The sequence below is a fragment of the Ranitomeya imitator genome, chromosome 9 (assembly GCF_032444005.1).
Source record: "Ranitomeya imitator isolate aRanImi1 chromosome 9, aRanImi1.pri, whole genome shotgun sequence".
Lineage (NCBI taxonomy): Eukaryota > Metazoa > Chordata > Amphibia > Anura > Dendrobatidae > Ranitomeya > Ranitomeya imitator.
In genome coordinates, this window is record NC_091290.1 from 124807759 (window position 1) to 124828072 (window position 20314).

At 43.8% G+C, this 20314-nt stretch overlaps 1 protein-coding gene across 1 annotated transcript in view; it reads left to right on the forward strand.

Annotated features, from left to right (window-relative positions):
- The window catches only part of ADAMTS18 (ADAM metallopeptidase with thrombospondin type 1 motif 18), a 119765-nt gene that overhangs the window by 62759 nt on the left and 36692 nt on the right, over positions 1 to 20314 (forward strand). The window lies entirely within an intron of this gene.

The following is a 20314-nucleotide window of genomic DNA, read 5'->3' on the forward strand; positions in this document are numbered from 1 at the left end:
TACACTGGATCCGTCGGAAAATAGAGGTCCGTTGTGCAGAGAAAACGTTCAGAGGAACGTTTTTTCTGCACGTCGGAAAATCGCTCAGCGACGGGTCCTGCGCTGTCCGTCGTTTGCTATAATGGAAGCATATGGATGCAGGATCCGTTGCATTCTGAGCATGCCTGGAAGGATTTTCTAGTCACGGAAAAATCTCTCTCTCTCTCTCCAGAATTTTATACCTTAAAATTCAGTCAGGAACTCGTTTGACGCATGCGTCACAAAACTGGATGCGTTACACACGTTTTAGACTATTTTCACAACATCCATCGATATGTCACTTCACTGCATTATGACACACCCCAAATGACGGAAGTGTGAAAGAAGCTTACTTGCAGGCATATATCAGTTGTCACTGTGCCTTCCAGTAATTTTGGATAGATGACTATTTGTGGGAAGATTGCTATTTTAAGCCATCTCTTGTGGGAGATAGTGCCTCGCAATCTGATTTGTGTTAGGCTCACCTGGTAAGGTGGATGTTCCAAGCCCAAGGTCCGGGTGGGCACACGGGCTACAGCCATTGGAGCAACAGGCAGATGAGGCATGAGGGAAACTGGTAGAGAAGGTACTGGGGACCATAGGCAGATAGGAGACCAGGCGGCAGATAGGAGAGGTCATGAAGACCTCACACAGGTAGCAGAGGTCCTGGAGACCACGAACAGGTAGCAGATGTCCTGGAGACCACACACAGGCAGCAGAGATCCTGGAGACAGCAGACAGGTAGCAGAGGTCTTGGAGACCGCAAACCAGTAGCGGAGTTTCTGGAGATTGAAAATATGTAGCAAATGTTCTGTTCTTGACACCTGAAACAGACAGCAGAGGTCCTGGGAACCACCGGAAGGTAGCAGAGATTCTGGGAAACACAGTCAGTCCACAGGGAAACAGGTATGGAGCAAGCAGTGGTGCACAGCCAGACTAAGAGTCTTACTACCAAGACACAGGTGTGTGCCTCAGTAGGCTTTATATATACCTAGGTAGATGATCACATAGGAGCCTGCCAGGCTACTTGCATAACCCAACATGGAACACAACTGAGTTTAGCGGACCAGGCTAAAGGGAGATTTGCCCGAACCCGGGACAGATGTGTAACAGTTTGTTGGAGTAACAAAGGTTTTGTCCTCAACTCTTACCTAGTTATATGCAGGTTCTCCATGACCTACTGATTCTTTCTCTCTTGACTCTGTTGAGTGGGCTTGCAGATGTTGATGAATGAGGTTTCTAGCATTTTAAAGTGATATAACCTATTTTGGAGACCAAAAGAGGACTTTTTTGTAGCACGCCGATCTATTCACTGTGCCTCAAAGGAGCATTCTCAAGTTTGAATATTATCACCTATCTGTTGGATAGGGGATAATTTCCCAATTGCTGGGGGTCCAACCCCTGGAAATCCCATAAATTTCAAGAACCGGGGTTCTGAGGAGCCCCATGTGAATACAGTGGTGGTCGATCATAAGCACTGCCACTCCATTCATTCTTAATGGGACTGACAGAGATTACAGAGAAACTGCGATTGGCTGGTCTTTAGCACTCCCAAAAGAATGAATAGAGCAAAAGTGCTCGTAATCGACCACCACTTAATTCATAAGGGCTTTTCAGAACCTCAATCCTTGGGATCACTGGGGGTCCCAGAAGTCAACCCCCAGCAGTCTGTAAGTTCTCTCTTATTCCATGTATGGCGGATAACTTTTAAACTTCATAATACCGTAAAGTAACTTTTTATCATTGATAATATAGGTTGCCTAAAGTAGACAATCTTCTTTTAACAGGGTCTTCTGATAATAAGCTAATCACTAGACCCACTACGGCTGTAACTCCCAAAGATCAGATGTAAACACCAGGAAAACCTCACTCTTTTTTTGACTAGCTGGCCTTGGCGTGACATCATTATTGCGGCATGAAGAACTTGTGACCTTGTGGTAGACCAGCTAATCAAAAGAAGAGCTGATGATGCCATCAAGTAAGAGAAGATTCTCAGGGCTTCCGTCTAGCAGCCACAGACTTCTTACATGGCCATTGGACCAAGTCCTTGGAACCGATTCACACCAACTCTACTTATAATGTTTTTGAAAATGATTTTTAAAAATGAAAAAGCCCTTAAAGTTTCTACTGTGATAATTTAAAAATAAGCAACATGTCACATTTTCTTCTTCTATATTATATTTTTGGGTATTGAGATTTAGAGACCCTTTAGTGTGATGAATTTACAATAATAAAAGAAACTGGCAAGGGTGCAACTACTTTTTCACACCACTGTAAAATAACCGACAGATTGTCATTGCCTTATAGAGCAAGATTTTGTAAAAAATTGTTTTGCGTACAGATTTTTTGACAGCTATTCTAAAATCTGTTTGTCTCAGTCTTTTTGATGTTTAATATATAAATCACATCTTTTCATCAACTAATATTTTTTTTGCTGAAGATTTTTTGACATTTTTTGTACAATCTTTCCTTTCTTGATTGACAAGGCTTTGAACACACAAACGCCCTTCGCCAGGTGCATTTGTGCTGCCAGTCTTCATAAATAACCCCATTAAGATGTACTTAAGAGATCAGAGTGTATTCGGCCAGATGTTGAGAATGAAAAATATAATTTCTTTTTGTTCTTCTTCAGACCTCGACGATTGTTCATGAACTGAGTTTTCATTTATGATGCAGAACGTGAAAAAACATATTTTTTTCCGAAGTTTCATTACTTTCTTAGTTATAAGATATACAGTAGTAACAACTTTGTTCACCCGGACAGGGATGGCTCCAGTATTTTGTGGGTCTTTAGATGGTAGAGTTATAGAGCACCCCTTATGCCTCAATTTCTTTCATCCACTCGATATACTATTTTTTGCAGAGACAGTTTAAAGCATTGATGGAACAAGGAGCATCAGCTCTCTCCTCCATCATATTCCCTGTGCATTTGAGCTCTGACATCTCAGAGCAGTGGGTGCGATCACGTCTCTACATTGTGCCCCCTGTTCAGAGCTTCAGACCACACGCTGTAGAGACCGGAGCAGCAGGTGAGCTAGAAAAGGATTTTTTTTTTAAATAAATTAATGAGTACATTGTGGTAGCTATTATACTGTTTGGATAACTATATTTGGGCTATACTACATATTATACTGTTTAGACAGCATTGTGTGGGCCGTTATACCGTTTGGAGGGCTCTGGGGGAGCCATTATACCAGTTGGAGTGCTATGAATGGGCTATTGTACTATTTGGAGGGCTATGTCGGGCCATTATACTCTTTGAAAAATTATGTGGGGGCCATTATACTTTTTGGAGGGCTGTGTTGGGGGGCATTTTTCCATTTGGAGGGCTATGTTATGGACCGTTATGTTTTAAGGACTGTGTGGGGGCCGTTATACTATTTGGATGACTTTGTGAGGGCCATTATAATTTTTGGAGGGCTATTTGGCAGCCATTATACTATTTGGAGTGCTATGAAGGGGCCATTGTACTATTTGGATGACTATGTAGGGCCATTGTACTATTTGGAAGGCTATGTGGGGCCATTATGCTATTTGGAGTGCTATGAAGGGGCCATTGTACTATTTGGAGGGCTATGTGGGGCCATTATACTATTTGGTGAGCTATGTGGGGTCCATTATACTTTTTAGAGGGCTGTGTTGGGGGCCATTATTCTATTTGGAGGGTTATGTTAAGGGCCATTATGTTTTAAGGGCTATGTGTAGGCCGTTATACTATTTGGACAGCTTTGTGGAGGCCATTATGATATTTGAAGGGTTAACTGGGAGCCATTATACTAATTGGAGTGCTATGAAGGGGCCATTGTACTCTTTGGAGGTCTATGTGTGGCCATTATTCTATTTGAAGTGCTATGAAGGGGCCATTGTACTATTTGGAGGGCTATGTGGGGCCATTATACTATTTGGCGAGCTATGTGGGGTCCATTATCCTTTTTGGAGGGCTGTGTTGGGGGCTATTATTCTATTTGGAGGGCTATGTTAGGGGGCATTATGTTTTAAGGGCTATGTGGGGGTCATTATACTATTTGGACAGCTTTGTGTGGGCCATTATGGTATTTGAAGGGCTAAGTGGGAGCCATTATACTATGTGGAGGATTATAAGGGGCATTATATTATTTTGAAAGCTACTGTTTGGGAGACCATTATACTATTTGGAGGGCTATGTGCGGCTATTATACTATTTGGAGGGCTATGTTGGGGCCATTATACTCTTCGGAGGGTTCTATGGATGCCATTATATTTTTTGGAGGTCAGACCCAGAGTAAGCAATATATTTAATTTTTCATGGTCTGAGAAATCCCAACATTAGAATAGTACGTATGTACGTCTTCTGTTATATAGTAACTCCTTTCTATGCATTGAATAACTGTACTGTTTGCATTGCCCTTACGATAATCCTACCTTTTTTGTGAAGCTTACAAGAGAACGTCAATCCCGCTATGGCTGTGCTTTGTGAAATTCAATGCATTGATTTATCTTCCAGTCAGCCAGTGATGAATGTATAGGAGAGTTTATTTCATTTTTGTGCTTTTTGTACTATTTTAGTATTTTGTAAATGCTATCGCTATCTGTACGCTGGCATTCGGCCCTTTAAAGAGCGCTCGTTTCTTTCAAACATGCACAATGGGGCAGAAAATGAGGCTTGTAAAAACACCATCTGAGCGGGAGCGGTAATTGTACGGATAAATGGTAAATACGGTGTAGTTAACTTGTCAAAACAGCTCTTTCATGGTATCAAACACACTTTCCTTTGTGTAAGGTCAGTGTTGTCACCGTGCCTCAACCTGCTTGTATGGCATTGACCATTTTATCACTTTGCTCTGTAACTTGAGCCCAAAATGTCTTCTGTTATGCAAGGCCAATCAGTATCTCTGGGTAAAGCTAAAAAAAAGCAGGATGAGGAAATACTGGAGGGGGAAAGGTTACTAGAGTAATTTCGAGGAAGGACATAGTGAACGTTGTTCCGACTTGTCTAAGGTAATTTAAAGTCCAGGTGGCGTCAGGTTCATTCATGTTCCTTGCTCTGTGTTTCACCTGACTTTAACTCGAAAATAGAATTTTCCTGTTATTCCACTTAGAAGGTTGCCTGATCTGACCAGGACATGTCATTAATAAAGGATTGTATATGTTTTGCAAACACAGAATGAGCCAATCAATTCAATGTCAACTTGTGCTCAATTTTTAGAACTTTAATGGTTACACCAAATTTGAACAATTTGCTATTTGCTCCTATAATGGGCTGCCATAATTGCAGTTAGTTGTTAGTGGTCATATCTATGAATAACTAAGCTACTGCAATGAGATTTCCGTAGTTGGGTGGAAACACAGGGGATCTTGATGTAGCAGGAATAAAGCAGACATTTTGGATGTGGGACACCGACCATTACTTTGCTTTGTTTGACAAATTAACAAATCGTTAATTGGAGGGCAGCAAATATTTGCTGAAGTTGAAGGGATAGTGAGTGATGCAAAATAATTATTAAAACTGTGAGCCTGTTTACAACGAAATACTCACGTGCTCTCATTCTCACTAAACGTTGAGAGTGACAGGACACATTGATGATACATCCTTAAGCAAATACTTATCGAGATCTCGGAGATGACATGTGGTGTAGGGTTACAGCTTGATTTTATGCCACATAGTTCAGAGTTGTAAATAGAAAGAGAGAAAGTGGGTGATAGATAGATGATAGATAACAGATAAATTATAGATAATAGATAGATAGATAATCGATAGATAGAAGATAGATACATAACACAGGTCTGTGACTAAAAAACTGTTTGATTATTTTCATATAATTTCCATGTATTTTGGTGTTTTGAAAAAGAAAAAAATATTGAAAAAAATTGTAAACGTCAGGTCTTGCCACAAACCTATAGGTTCTTCTGCAAACTCTGGTGTAAATCAGTGAATCATCGGCAGGCAGGCAGCCAACTTCAATAGGAACTGCGTGATTGACTGGTGCCAGTCAGATGATTAGTGACATAATGAAAGGTCCTTATGCTTTCAAGAAACTTGCATTGGAATTTCATTCATCAACCGTGTTTCCTCAAATTAGCGATATGGCTTTGAGGAATTGTATTATTTAGCCTGAATATTACAGACTTTGTGAAAAAAATATACTTTGCATACCTCTGACTAAAACTTGGAGATCAAGATGCTGCAAGTCATATCAATGACTTTGTCAAAGGCTCTTTTCTGAGCAGTATGGTGGCTCAATGGAAAGCACTGGTTCTATGAAGTATGTGAGTCCATTGTTCTAATCCCACAATGGCAAATTGTGAATGGACCTTCTCCAGTCTTTCCTGATCTTCCCATTGGTGCAGGTAGTAATATCAATTACTTTGCCAAATGTTATCTTCCGAGCAGCACGGTAGCCCAGTGGGAAGCGCTGGTGCTTTGCAGCATGGGAGTCCTGAGTTCTAATCCCACCATGGCATATTGCAAATGGACCTCCTCTAGTTTTTCCTGATATTCCCATTGGTGCTGTGAGTCATATCAATCACTTTCCCTAATGATCTCTTCCAAGCAGCACGGTAGCTCAGTGGTTACCTTTATTACCTGTCTATGCTTGGGTCCTTAGATCAGTTCCGATTGAGGTCTTAGTAATTCTACCTCTCAGTTGCTGTAGTTTTTCCTGATCTTCCCATTGGTGCTGCGAGTGATATCAATGACTTAGCCAAAGGCCCTCTCCCGAGCAGCAAAGTGGCTCAGTGGAAAAAAAAACTGATCCTTTGCAGCATGTTAGTCCATGGTTTAATCCCACCATGGCAAACTGTGATATGGACTTGCTCTATTTTTCCTGATCTTCCTGGTGCTGGTAGTAATATCAATGACTTTACCAAAGGTCATCTTCAAAGCAGCACGGTAGCCCAGTGGAAAGGGCTGGTGCTTTGCAGCATGTGAGACCGGGGTTCAAGTCCCAGCATTGTAAATTGCAAATGGATATGCTACAGTTTTTCTTGATCTTCCTGGTGCTGGTAGTAATATCAATGCCTTTGACAAAGGTTATTTTCTGAGCAGCACGGTAGCCCAGTGGAAAGGACTGGTTCTTTGCAGCATGGGAGTCCAGGGTTCTGATCCCGCCATGGATGATGTCTGCAAGGAGTTTGTATGTTCTCCCCGTGCTCAGATTGTCAGCCACCTGTTCTTGAAAGACATACGTGTAAGGGCCAGTGATGGAAGTGCTGTGGCTAATGATGTGTCAACTGAGCAGCATCCAGGGGGGCTGCTTGCCTGCCTCACCCTTTGGGCAAGTTTCCTGGTTGGATCAATGTTCTGACACAATTAGCAACAAATTGATTTGTATATAAGCAAGTAAAAAGGCTTTTTTGGACTTAGTAAAAATTTTTTTCCCCCTTTACCAGTAAATTATGATGTTCCTCCAATCCTCAGAAACACAGGATAGGAGCTGCTGACCCAGGTAACACCACAGAACAGCCATCACTGGCCCATACCCGTATGTCTTTGGCACATAGGTGGCCACCCACCTGAGCACGGGGAGAACATACAAACTCCTTGCAGATGTCGTCCATGGTGGGATCAGAACCTTGGACTCCCATGCTGCAGAGCACCAGTCCTTTCCACTGGGCTACCGTGCTGCTCAGAAGTTAAAGTTTGGCAAATTCATTGATATTACTATCAGCACCAATGGGAAGATCAAGTCAAGAAAAAGCAGGTCCATTTGCAATTTCCCATGGTGGGATTCGAACACTTGACTCCCATGTTACAAAGCACCAGTGCTTTCCAATGCACCACCGTGCTGCTCGGAAAAAAATCTTTGGCAAAGTAATTGATATTACTACCAGCACCAATGTGAAGATCACGAAAAACTTTTGATTTGAAGCAGCACGGTGGCTCAGTGGAGAGCACAGGTGCTTTGTGGCGTGTGAGTTCTGGGTTCTAATCCCACCATGGGAATCTGCAGATGGACCTGCTTTAGTTTTTCCTGCTCATCCCAATGGCGCTGGTAGTAATATCAACTAGTTTACCAAAGATTATATTCCAAGCAGCAAGATCAGGAAAATCAAGAGCAGGTCCATTTGCAAACTCCCATGGCTGGATTAGAACCCTGGACTCCCATGCTGCAGAGCACCAGTCCTTTCCACTGGGATACTGCACTGCTCGGAAGATAGCCTTTGTCAAAGGCATTGATATTACTACCAGCACCTAAGGGAAGATCAGGAAAAACTGGAGCAGGGCCATTTCAAATTTCTCATGGTGGGCTTTGAACACTGGATTCACATGCTGCAAAGCACCAGCGCTTTCCACTGCATTACCGTGCTCTAGTTATTCCTGATCTTCTCATTGGTGCTGGTAGTAATATCAATGACTTTGCCAAAGTTTAATTTGTAAGCAGCACGGTAGCCCAGTGGAAAGGACTGGTGCTTTGCAGTGTGGGAGTCAGGGGTTTGAGTCCCACTATGGGAAATTGCTAATTCTTTAGTTTTTCCTTTGGTGCAGATTGTAATATGTATGACTCCGACAAAGGTTATCTTCCGAGCAGCACGGTAGCCCAGTGGAAAGGACTGGTGCTCTGCAGCATGGGAGTCCAGGGTTCTGATCCCACCATGGACGACATCTGCAAGGAGTTTGTATGTTCTCATGTGCTCAGATTGTTGGCCACCCATTCTCGAAAGACATACATGTATGGTCCAGTGATGGACGTGCAATGGTGTTACCTGTGTCAACAGCTCCTGTCCTGTGTTTCTGAGGATTGGAGGAACATAAGAATTTACTGAAATGATAAGAATAAAAGGGGGAAAAATTTTTCTCAGTCCCAAAATGGCTTTTTCACAGCTCAGCTTGTGCTGAGCTGCTTATATACAAATCAATTGTTGCTAATTGTGTCAGAACATTAATCCAATCAGAATACTTGCCCAAAGGGGGAGGCAGGTAAGCAGCCATCCTGGATGCTGCTCAGGTGACACATCATTAGCCACAGCATGTCCATCACTGGCCCTTACATGTATGTCTTTCAAGAATGGGTGGCCGACAATCTGAGCACGGGGAGAACATACAAACTCCTTGCAGATGTCATCCATGGTGGCATCAGAACCGTGGACTCCCATGCTGCAAAGCACAAGTCCTTTCCACTGGGCTACCGTGCTGCTCAGAAAACAACCTTTGTCGAAGTCATACATATTACTTTCAGGAAGATCAGGAAAAGCTAAAGCAGAACCCTTAGCAATTTCCCATGGTGGGATTTGAACCCTGGACTCACATGCTATAAAGCTCCGGTGCTTTCCTCTGAGCCACCATGCTACTCAGAATATAGCCTTTGCCAAAGTCATTGATGTTACCACCAGCACCTATGGGAAGATCAGGAAAAGTTAAAGCAGGTCCATATGCAATTTCCCATGGTGGGTTTTGAACCCTGAGCTCCCATGCTACCAAGCACCAGTCCTTTCCACTGGGCTATCTTGGTACTCAGAAGACAGTGTTTGGAATTATCATTGATATTAGTCGCTGCAAAATGGGAAGATCAGGAAAGACTAGATCAGGTCCAGTTGCAATTTCTAAAGTACACCTTTGTGTAACGTGGGAGTCCAGTGTTCGAATACCACCATTTGAAATTGCAAGTGGACTTGCTTTTTCTTGACTTGATCTTCCAATTGGTGCTGATAGTAATATCAATGACTTTGGCAAAGTTTAACTTCCGAGCAGCACGGTAGCCCAGTGGAAAGGACTGGTGCTCTGCAGCATTGGTGCCGGTAGTAATATTAATGACTTTGCCAAAGGTTATTTTCTGAGCAGGACGGTAGCCCAGTGGAAAGCACTGATGCTTTACAGCATTGTAGTCTAGGGTTCAACTCCCACCATGGGAAGTAGCAAATTGACCATCTCTAGTTTTTTTCCTGATTTTCCCATTGGTGCTGGTACTAATATCAATGACTTTGGCAAAGAATATCTTCTGAGCAGCACGGTAGCCCAGTGGAAAGCTCTGGTGCTTTTCAGTGTGGGAGTCCAGGGCTCTAATCCCACCATGGGAAATTGCAAATGGACATCTTTTAGCTTTTGCTTATTTTCCAATTGGTGCTGGTAGTAATATCAATGACTTTGCAAACAGTCCACTCCTGAGCAGCATGGTGGCTCAGTGGAAAATACTGATGCTTTGCAGTATGGGAGTCCAGGGTTCAAGTCCCACTATGGGAAGTTGCAGATGGACTTTGTCTGGTTTTTCTTGATCTTCCCATTGGTGCTGGAAGCAATATCAATGACCTTGCCAAAGGTTGTTTTCTGAGCAGCATGGTAGCCCAGTGGTAAGCACTGGTGCTTTGCAGTATGGGAATCCAGGGTTCTAGTCCCATCCTGAGAACTTGCAAGTGGACCTGCTTTAGTTTTCCTGTTCTTCTCATTGGTGCTGGTAGTTATATCAATGACTTCCGAAAAAGTTATCTTCTGAGCAGCACGGTAGCCCAGTGGAAAGCACTGATGCTTTACAGCATTGTAGTCTAGGGTTCAACTTCCACCATGGGAAGTAGCAAATTGACCATCTCTAGTTTTTTTCCTGATTTTCCCATTGGTGCTGGTACTAATATCAATGACTTTGGCAAAGAATATATTCTGAGCAGCATGGTAGCCCAGTGGAAAGCTCTGGTGCTTTGCAGTGTGGGAGTCCAGGGCTCTAATCCCACCATGGGAAATTGCAAATGGACATCTTTTAGCTTTTGCTTATTTTCCAATTGGTGCTGGTAGTAATATCAATGACTTTGCAAACAGTCAACTTCTGAGCAGCATGGTGGCTCAGTGGAAAATACTGATGCTTTGCAGTATGGGAGTCCAGGGTTCAAGTCCCGCTATGGGAAGTTGCAGATGGACTTTGTCTGGTTTTTCTTGATCTTCCCATTGGTGCTGGAAGCAATATCAATGACCTTGACCAAAGGTTGTTTTCTGAGCAGCATGGTAGCCCAGTGGTAAGCACTGGTGCTTTGCAGTATGGGAATCCAGGGTTCTAGTCCCATCCTGAGAACTTGCAAGTGGTCCTGCTTTAGTTTTCCTGTTCTTCTCATTGGTGCTGGTAGTTATATCAATGACTTCCGAAAAGGTTGTCTTCTGAGCAGCACGGTAGCCCAGTGGTAAGCACTGGTGCTTTGCAGTCTGGGATTCCAGGGTTCTAATCCCGGATGACACTGCAAGGAGTTTGTGTGTTCTCCCCGTGCTCAGGTGGTCTGCCACCCATGCTCTAAAGACATACAGGTAGGGTCCAGTGATGATGGTGTCACCTGTGCAGCATTCAGGGCTGCTTGCCCCCTTTCCTTGGGCAAGTATCCTGGTTGGATGAATGTTCTGGTACAAATAACAAGATATTCACTTGTTAAATTGAGCAGCTCAGTCCTGGCCCGGCTGAGCTGCGCACTCTTTAATAGAAAAAATATTATTGTTTTAAAGAGTGCAGCTCAGCCGGGCCAGGACTGAGCTGCTCAATTTAACAAGTGAATATCTTGTTATTTGTACCAGAACATTCATCCAACCAGGATACTTGCCCAAGGAAAGGGGGCAAGCAGCCCTGAATGCTGCACAGGTGACACCATCATCACTGGACCCTACCTGTATGTCTTTAGAGCATGGGTGGCAGACCACCTGAGCACGGGGAGAACACACAAACTCCTTGCAGTGTCATCCGGGATTAGAACCCTGGAATCCCAGACTGCAAAGCACCAGTGCTTACCACTGGGCTACCGTGCTGCTCAGAAGACAACCTTTTCGGAAGTCATTGATATTACTACCAGCACCAATGAGAAGAACAGGAAAAACTAAAGCAGGACCACTTGCAAGTTCTCAGGATGGGACTAGAACCCTGGATTCCCATACTGCAAAGCACCAGTGCTTACCACTGGTCTACCGTGCTGCTCAGAAAACAACCTTTGGCAAGGTCATTGATATTGCTTCCAGCACCAATGGGAAGATCAAGAAAAACCAGACAAAGTCCATCTGCAACTTCCCATAGTGGGACTTGAACCCTGGACTCCCGTACTGCAAAGCATCAGTGTATTCCACTGAGCCACCATGCTGCTCAGAAGTTGAATGTTTGCAAAGTCATTGATATTACTACCAGCACCAATTGGAAAATAAGCAAAAGCTAAAAGAGGTCCATTTGCAACTTCCCATGGTGGGATTAGAGCCCTGGACTCCCACACTGCAAAGCACCAAAGCTTTCCACTGGGCTACCGTGCTGCTCAGAAGATATTCTTTGCCAAAGTCATTGATATTAGTACCAGCACCAATGGGAAAATCAGGAAAAAAACTAGAGATGGTCAATTTGCTACTTCCCATGGTGGGAGATGAACCCTAGACTACAATGCTGTAAAGAATCAATGTTTTCCACTGAGCCACCATGCTGCTCGGAAGTTGATTGTTTGCAAAGTCATTGATATTACTACCAGCACCAATTGGAAAATAAGCAAAAGCTAAAAGAGGTCCATTTGCAAGTTCTCAGGATGGGATTAGAACCCTGGAATCCCATGCTGCAAAGCACCAGCGCTTCCCACTGGGCTACCGTGCTGCTCAGAAAACAACCTTTGGCAAGGTAAGCTACTTTAGTTTTTCCTGATCTTCCCATATGTGCTGGTAGTAATATCAGCGACTTTGGAAAAGGTTATTTTCTGAGCAGCACGGTAGCCCAGTGGAAAGGACTGGTGCTTTGCAGCATGGGAGTCCACGGTTCTGATCCCACCATGGACGACATCTGCAAGGAGTTTGTATGTTCTCCCTGTGCTCAGGTGGGTGACCACCCATGCTCTAAAGACATACAGGTAGGAGCCAGTGATGGACATTCTGTGGTGTTACCTGTGTCAACAGCTCCTATTCTGAGGATTGGAGGAACATCAGAATTTAATGATATGGATAGAAGGGGGAAAATTTTTCCTAAGTCCAAAAAAGCCATTTTCACAGCTCTGCTTGTGCTGAGCTGGTTATATACAAATCAATTTGTTGCTAATTGTGTCAGAACATTTATCCAATCAGGATACTTGCCCAAAGGGAGGGACAGGCAAGCAGCCCTCCTAGATGCTGCACAGGTGACACATCATTAGCCACAGAACTACCATCACTCGCCTTTACATGTATGTCTTTCAAGAATGGGTGGCCACCCACCTGAGCACGGGGAGAACATACAAACTCCTTGCAGATGTCATCCATGGTGGGATCGGAACTCTGGACTCCCAAGCTGCAAAGCACCAGTCCTTTCCACTGGGCTACCGTGCTGCTCGGAAGATGATCTTTGTCAAAGTCATTAATATTACTACCAGCACCAATAGGAAGATCAGGAAAAGCTGAAGCAATTCCCCTTGGTGGGATTTGAACACCAAACTCCCATGCTGAATAGCACCAGAGGTTTTCACTGGGCCACCGCGCTGCTTGGAAGATAACATTTGTCAAAGTCATTGATATTACTACCAGCACCTATGGGAAGGTCAAGTCAAGAAAAAGTAGAGAAGGTCTATTTGCAAATTCCCATGGTGTGATAAGAACCCTGGAATCCCATGCTGCAAAGCACCAGTCCTCTCCACTGGGCTACCGTGCTGCTCGGGAAGTAACTTTTGGAAAAGTCATTGATATTACTACCAGCAACAGGAACATCAGTAAAAACACCCATTTTGGCAAGTGTCCTAATTGGATCAATGTTCTGACACAATTAGTAAATTGATTTGTATATAAGCAGCTCAGCGTGAGCAGATCTGTGAATTGGACTTTTAGACAATTTATTTTTAAACCTAAGTCCAATTCACAGCTGTGAACGTCCTGTGTGAACGAGCTGTGTGAACGGCCTGTGTGAACGAGCTGTGTGAACGGCCTGTGTGAACGGCCTGTGTGAACGGCCTGTGTGAACGAGCTGTGTGGACGGCCTGTGTGGACGAGCTGTGTGGACGGCCTGTGTGGACGGCCTGTGTGAACGAGCTGTGTGAACGAGCTGTGTGAACGGCCTGTGTGAACGGCCTGTGTGAACGAGCTGTGTGAACGGTCTGTGTGAACGAGCTGTGTGGACGGCCTGTGTGGACGGCCTGTGTGGACGGCCTGTGTGAACGAGCTGTGTGAACGAGCTGTGTGAACGGCCTGTGTGAACGAGCTGTGTGGACGGCCTGTGTGGACGGCCTGTGTGAACGGCAAGTATCCTGATTGGATCAATGTTCTGACACAATTAGCAACAAACTGATCTGTATATAAGCAGCTCAGCGCAAGGTGAGCTGTGAACAGGAATTTTTGGACTTAGGTTACATTTTTTTTTCCTAAGTCCAAAAATTCCTTTTCACAGCTCAGTTTGCTCTGAGCTGATTATAAACAAATCAATTTGTTTCTAATAGTGTCAGAACATTGATCCAATCAGGATACTTGCCCAAAAGGGGACAGGCAAGCAGCCCTCCTGGATGCTGCACAGGTGACACATCATTTGCCACAGTCACTGGTCCCTACCTGTATGTCTTTAGAGTATGGGTGGCCACCACCTGAGCACAGGGAAAACATACAAACTCCTTGCAGATGTCGTCCATGGTGGGATTAGAACCCTGGACTCCCATGCTGCAGAGCACCAGTACTTTCCACTGGGCTACCGTGCTGCTCGGAAGAGAACATTTTCAAAGTCATTGATATGACTCACAGAACCAATGGGAAAATCTGGAAAAGCTACAGCAAATGAGAGGTAGAACTACTCAGTCAGAATTGAACTAAGGACCCAAGCATTGGCAGGTCATCAAGCTAACCACTGAGCTACCACGCTGCTTGGAAGACAGCCTTTTCAAAGTCATTGATATTACTACCAGCATCAGGAAAAACAAGAACAGTTTGCAACTTCCCACAGTCGGATTTGAACCATGGACTCACATACTGCAAAGCACCAGTCCTTTCCACTGGGCTACCGTGCTGCTCAGAAGATAGTCTTTGGCTAAGTCATTCATATTACTACTTGCACCAATAGGAAGAGCAGGAAAAAATAATGAAGCACCGTTTGCAATTTCTCATCGTGTGATTTGAACCCTTGACTCCCATGCTGCTAAGCACCAGTGATTTCCACTGGGCTACCGTGCCACTTAGACGACAATCTTTGGCAAAGTCATTGATATTACTACCAGCACCAATGGGAATATTAAGCAAAACTAAAGCAGGTCCATTTGCAATTTCTCATGGTGGGATTGGAACCTCTGTCTCTCCTGCTGCACAGCACTAGTGCTTTCCATTGGGCTACCGTGTTGCACGGACGATAATCTTTGGCAAAGTCATTGATATTACTACTAGCAACAATGGAATGATCAGTAAAAACTAGAATAGATCATTTTGCGATTTCTCATGGTGGGATTTGAACCTTTGACCCCATGTTGCAAAGCACCAGAGATTTCCACAGGGAAATTGTGCTGCATGAAAACAACCTTTGGCAAAGTCATTGATATTGCTTCCAGCACCAATGGGAAGATCAAGAAAAACTAGACAAAGTCCATTTGCAGCTTCCCATAGTGGGACTTGAACCCTGGACTCTCATACTGCAAAGCACCAGTGCTTTCCACTGGACCACCTTGCTGCTCAGAAAATAGCAATGGCAAAGTCATTGATATTGCTACCAGCACCTATGGGAAGATCAAGAAAAGCTAAAGCAGGTCCATTTACAATTTCCCATGGTGGGGTTCGAACTCGAAACTCCCAGTCATATCCACTGGGCTACCATGCTGCTCAGAAGTTTACATTTGTCAAAGTCATTGATATTACTACCAGCACCATGGAAGATCAGGAAAAACTGAAGCACATCCATTTGCAATTTCTCATAGTGGGATTTGAAGCAGCACGGTGGCTCAGTGGAAATCACAGGTACTGTGTCGCATAGGAGTTTTGGGTTCTAATCCCACCATGGGAATCTGCAGGTAGACATGCTTTTGTTTTTCCAGCTCATCCCATTGGTGCTGGTAGTAATATCAGTTCACCAAAGATAATCTTCCGAGCAGCACGGTAGCCCAGTGGAAAGGACTGGTGCTCTGCAGCATGGGAATCCCACCATGGATGACATCTGCAAGGAGTTTGTATGTTCTCCCAGTGCTCAGATTGTTGGCCGCCTGTTTTTGAAAGACATGCATGTAAGGGCCAGTGATGGAAGTTCTGTGGCTAATGATGTGTCAACTGAGCAGCATCCAGGAGGGCTGCTTGCCTGTCCCCCCCTTTGGGCAAGTATCCTGATTGGATTAATGTTCTGACACAATTAGCAACAATTGATTTGTATATACAAACTGAGCTGTGAAAATGCCTTTTTTGGACTTAGAAAAATTTTTTCCTCCTTTCCTCCATATCACTTCAGTAAATTCTGATGTTCCTCCAATCCTCAGAAACACAGGATAGGAGCTGCTGACACAGGTAACACCACAGCACATCCATCACTGGCCCCTACCTATATGTCTTTGGCACATGGGTGGCCACCCAACTGAGCACAGGGAGAACATACAAACTCCTTGCAGATGTCGTCCATGGTGGGATCAGAACCCTAGACTCCCATGCTGCAGCGCACCAGTCCTTTCCACTGGGCTACCATGCTGCTTGGGAGATGATCTTTGTCAAAGTCAGTGATATTGCTACCAGCACCTAGGGGGAAGATCAAGAAAAGATAAAGCAGGTCCATTTACAATTTCTCATGGTGGGGTTCAAACCCAAGACTCCCATGCTGCAAAGCACCAGTCATATCCACTGGGCTATCATGCTGCTCGAAAGTAAATGTTTGTCAAAGTCATTGATATTACTATCAGCACCTATGGAAGATCAGGAAAAGCTAAAAGAGGTTAATTTGCAATTTCCCATGGCGGGATTTGAACATCTGACTCCCATGTTGCAAAGCACCAGTGCTTTCCACTGAGCCACAGTGCTGCTCTACAGGCAACTTTTGACAAAATCATTGATATTACTACCAGCAACTATGGAAGATCAGGAAAAATTAAAGCAGGTCCATTTGCAACTTCCCATGCTGGGATTCAAAACCCAGACTCCCATGCGGCAAAGCACTAATACTTTCCACTGGGCTCCCATGCCACTCAGAATTTAGATTTTGGCAAAGTCATTGATATGACTCGCAGCACCAATGGGAAGATCGGTAAAATGTAGAGCAGGTCCATTTGCAATTTCCCAAAGAGGGATTTGAACCTTGGACTCCCATGCTGCAAAGTACCAGTGCTTTCCACAAGGCTACTGTGCTGCTCACAAGAAAACTTTTGGCAAAGTCATTGATATGACTCGCAGCACCAATGGGAAGATCAGGAAAAACTAGAGCAACTGAGAGGTAGCATTACTTAGACCTCATTAAGAATTGAACTAAGGACCCAAGCATTGGCAGGTAATCAAGTTAACCACTGAACTGCCATGCTGCTCAGAAAAGAGCCTTTGGCAAAGTCATTGATATGACTCACAGCACCAATGGGAAGATCAGGATAAACAAAATCATGTCCATTTGCAATTTCCCATGGTGGGATCTGAACCTTGGTCTCCCATACTGCAAAGCAACTGGGCCACCGTGTGGCTAGGAAAATAGCCTTTGGCAAAGTCATTGAAATGACTCACTCTTCAGGTTCATTTGCAATTTCGCATGGTGGAATTTGAACATTGGACTCACATGCTGCAAACCACCAGCGCTTTCCACTGGGACACCATGCTGCTTAGAAGCTAACCTTTGGCAAAGTCATTGATATGACTCGCAGCACCAATGGGAAGATTAGGAAAAACTAGAGCAGGTACATTTGCAATTTCTAAAGTACAACTGAAAGGTAGAAAAACTCAGACCTCAGTCAGAATTGAACTAAGGACCCAAGCATTGAAATGTAATTAAGCTAACCACAGAGCCACCATGCTGCCTGAGAATTATTAGATGGCTAGGTCATCAATATGTCTATCAGTGCCCACTTACAGGTCATGAAAAAGTAGAGCAGGTGCATTTGCAATTTCTAAAGTACAACTGAGAATTACTCCAACTTTAGCTAGAATTGAACTACGGACCCAAGCGTCGAAGGGTAAGTGAGCTAGCCACTGAGCCTCCATAGAAATACCTTAAGTCTAGATTATCAATATGCTTATCAGTACCCTCTGACAGGTCATGAAAAGGAAGAGAGGGTTCCCTTGTGTTCACTAATTTCATTTTTTTGAGATGTGTCTGAGAGGAGGACTCTCATTGTTTTTGGTCAGAGGTGAACCAATGAAAACAGCAACAAGAAAAAGAAAGTGATAGTGCTACCATGCTGATGAGTAATGAGCGAGTGTCCTCTTTGCTTGGGTTTTCCCAAGCATGCTCGGGTGATCTCTGAGTATTTATTAGTGTTTGGAGATAAAATTTCATTGCCACAGCTGAATGACTTACATCACAGTGAGAACATACAAACTCCTTGAAGATGTCATCCATGGTGGGTTTGAACTCTGGACTCACATGCTGCAAAGCACCAGCACTTTCCACAGAGCTACAGTGCTGCTGGGAAAAGAGTTTATGGCAAAGTCATTGATATGACTCGATGCACCAATGGGAAGATCAGGAAAAACTGGAGCAGGTACATTTGCAATTTCTAAAGCACAACTGAGAGGTAGAATTACTCAGACCTCAGTCAGAATTGAACTAAGGACCCAAGCATTGGCAGGTAATCGAGCCAACCACTGAGCTACCATGCTGCTTGAAAGAGATCATTTGGCAAAGTCATTGATATGACTCGTAGCACCAATGGGAAGATCAGGAAAAACTAGAACAGGTCCATTTGCAATATTGAAAGTTCAACTGAGAGGTAGAAATACTCAGAATTGAACTAGGGACCCAAGCACTGAAAGGTAATTCAGCTAACCACTGAGCTACCATGCTGCCTGAGACTTACCTGATGGCTAGGTCATCAATATGTCTATGGGTGCCCACCAACAGGTCATGAAAAACTAGAGCAGATCCATTTGCAATTTCTAAAGTACAACTGAGTTGGAGAATTACTCTAACCTTAACCAGAATTGAACTAAGGACCCAACCATTAAAAGGTAATTCAGCTAACCGCTGAGCCATCATGTTGCTCGGGAGATACTTTTTGGCAAAGCCATTGATATTACTACCAGCACCTTTTTGAAGATCAGGAAAAACTAGATCAGGTCCATTTGCAATTTCTAAAGTAGATGTGTGACGAGAAATTACTCCAACCTCAGTCAGAGGAGAACTAAGGACCCAAGCATAGAAAAGTAAGGGAGCTAAACACTGAGCCAATATAGCATTACCATATGGCTTGGTTATCAATATGCCTATCAGTACAGGTCATGAAAAGGAAGAGCAGGTTTCATTTGAGGTCTCTGATTTCATTTTCTAAGATGTATCTCAGAGGAGAAATCTCATTGACCTTAGTCAGAGTTTAGCTAAGGACCCGAGCGTAGGATGGCAATGGAGGTTACCACTGAGCCACTGTGCTGCATGAAAGTTTATTTCCGGCAAGATCATCAATAGGATTCTCAGCATTTATGGGCAGGTCAGAAAAAACTAGAGAAGGTAACATTACAATCACTGACTACAATTTCTAAAATACACCTATCAGGAGGAATCTCATTGTCCTCAATCAGACTTGAACTCAGGACACCAACATTGAACAGCAACAGTGCTAATAACTGCACCACCATGCTACCCAAGCGCTAAACTCTGGATAAGTCATCTATATGACTCTCAGCACCTAAGGGAGAGTCAGGAAAAACTAGAGCAGATCCCATTTGCAACCACTGATTACAATTTCTAAAACACCTAAGTGGAGGAATCTCATTGTCCTCAGTCAGAGTTGAACCCAGAGCACCAGCATCAGTGCTAACCACTGGGCCATCATGCTGCTTGAGTACTACATTTTGGATAAGTCATTAATATGACTCCCGTCACCTATGGGAAGGTCAGGAAAAATAGACATAGCTGCCCAACACATCTAAGCAATCTATTCATTGATTTAAATTTCTAAAGTGAGGTGGAAATCAGGGCTGGACTGGCCATCTGGCAAATGCAAGAAGGGCCTTTATGGTCCTCGGCTGCGTTGTTAACACAATCGGTGTTCTCAAGATACCCATACTCTTAAGAGTTGTGACGGAGCACAAAGTTGCTAACTCCATCACTTACCCCAGCAGGTCATGGGTATCATTAGAAATATTGGTCTTGTAGAAAATCTTCCTTTCTTCCATCCAGGGTAATATTAGTAATATATCCCATCTGGTTCATGGGGACGAGGACAACATGGGCCTGTGTGATTTCAAATGCCAGGACTGAATTTCAGCCCCAGTCTGTACCTATGGTGAATCAATCTCATTTCTACCGTGTATACAATGTAATAAATAATATCTTAGGTTATT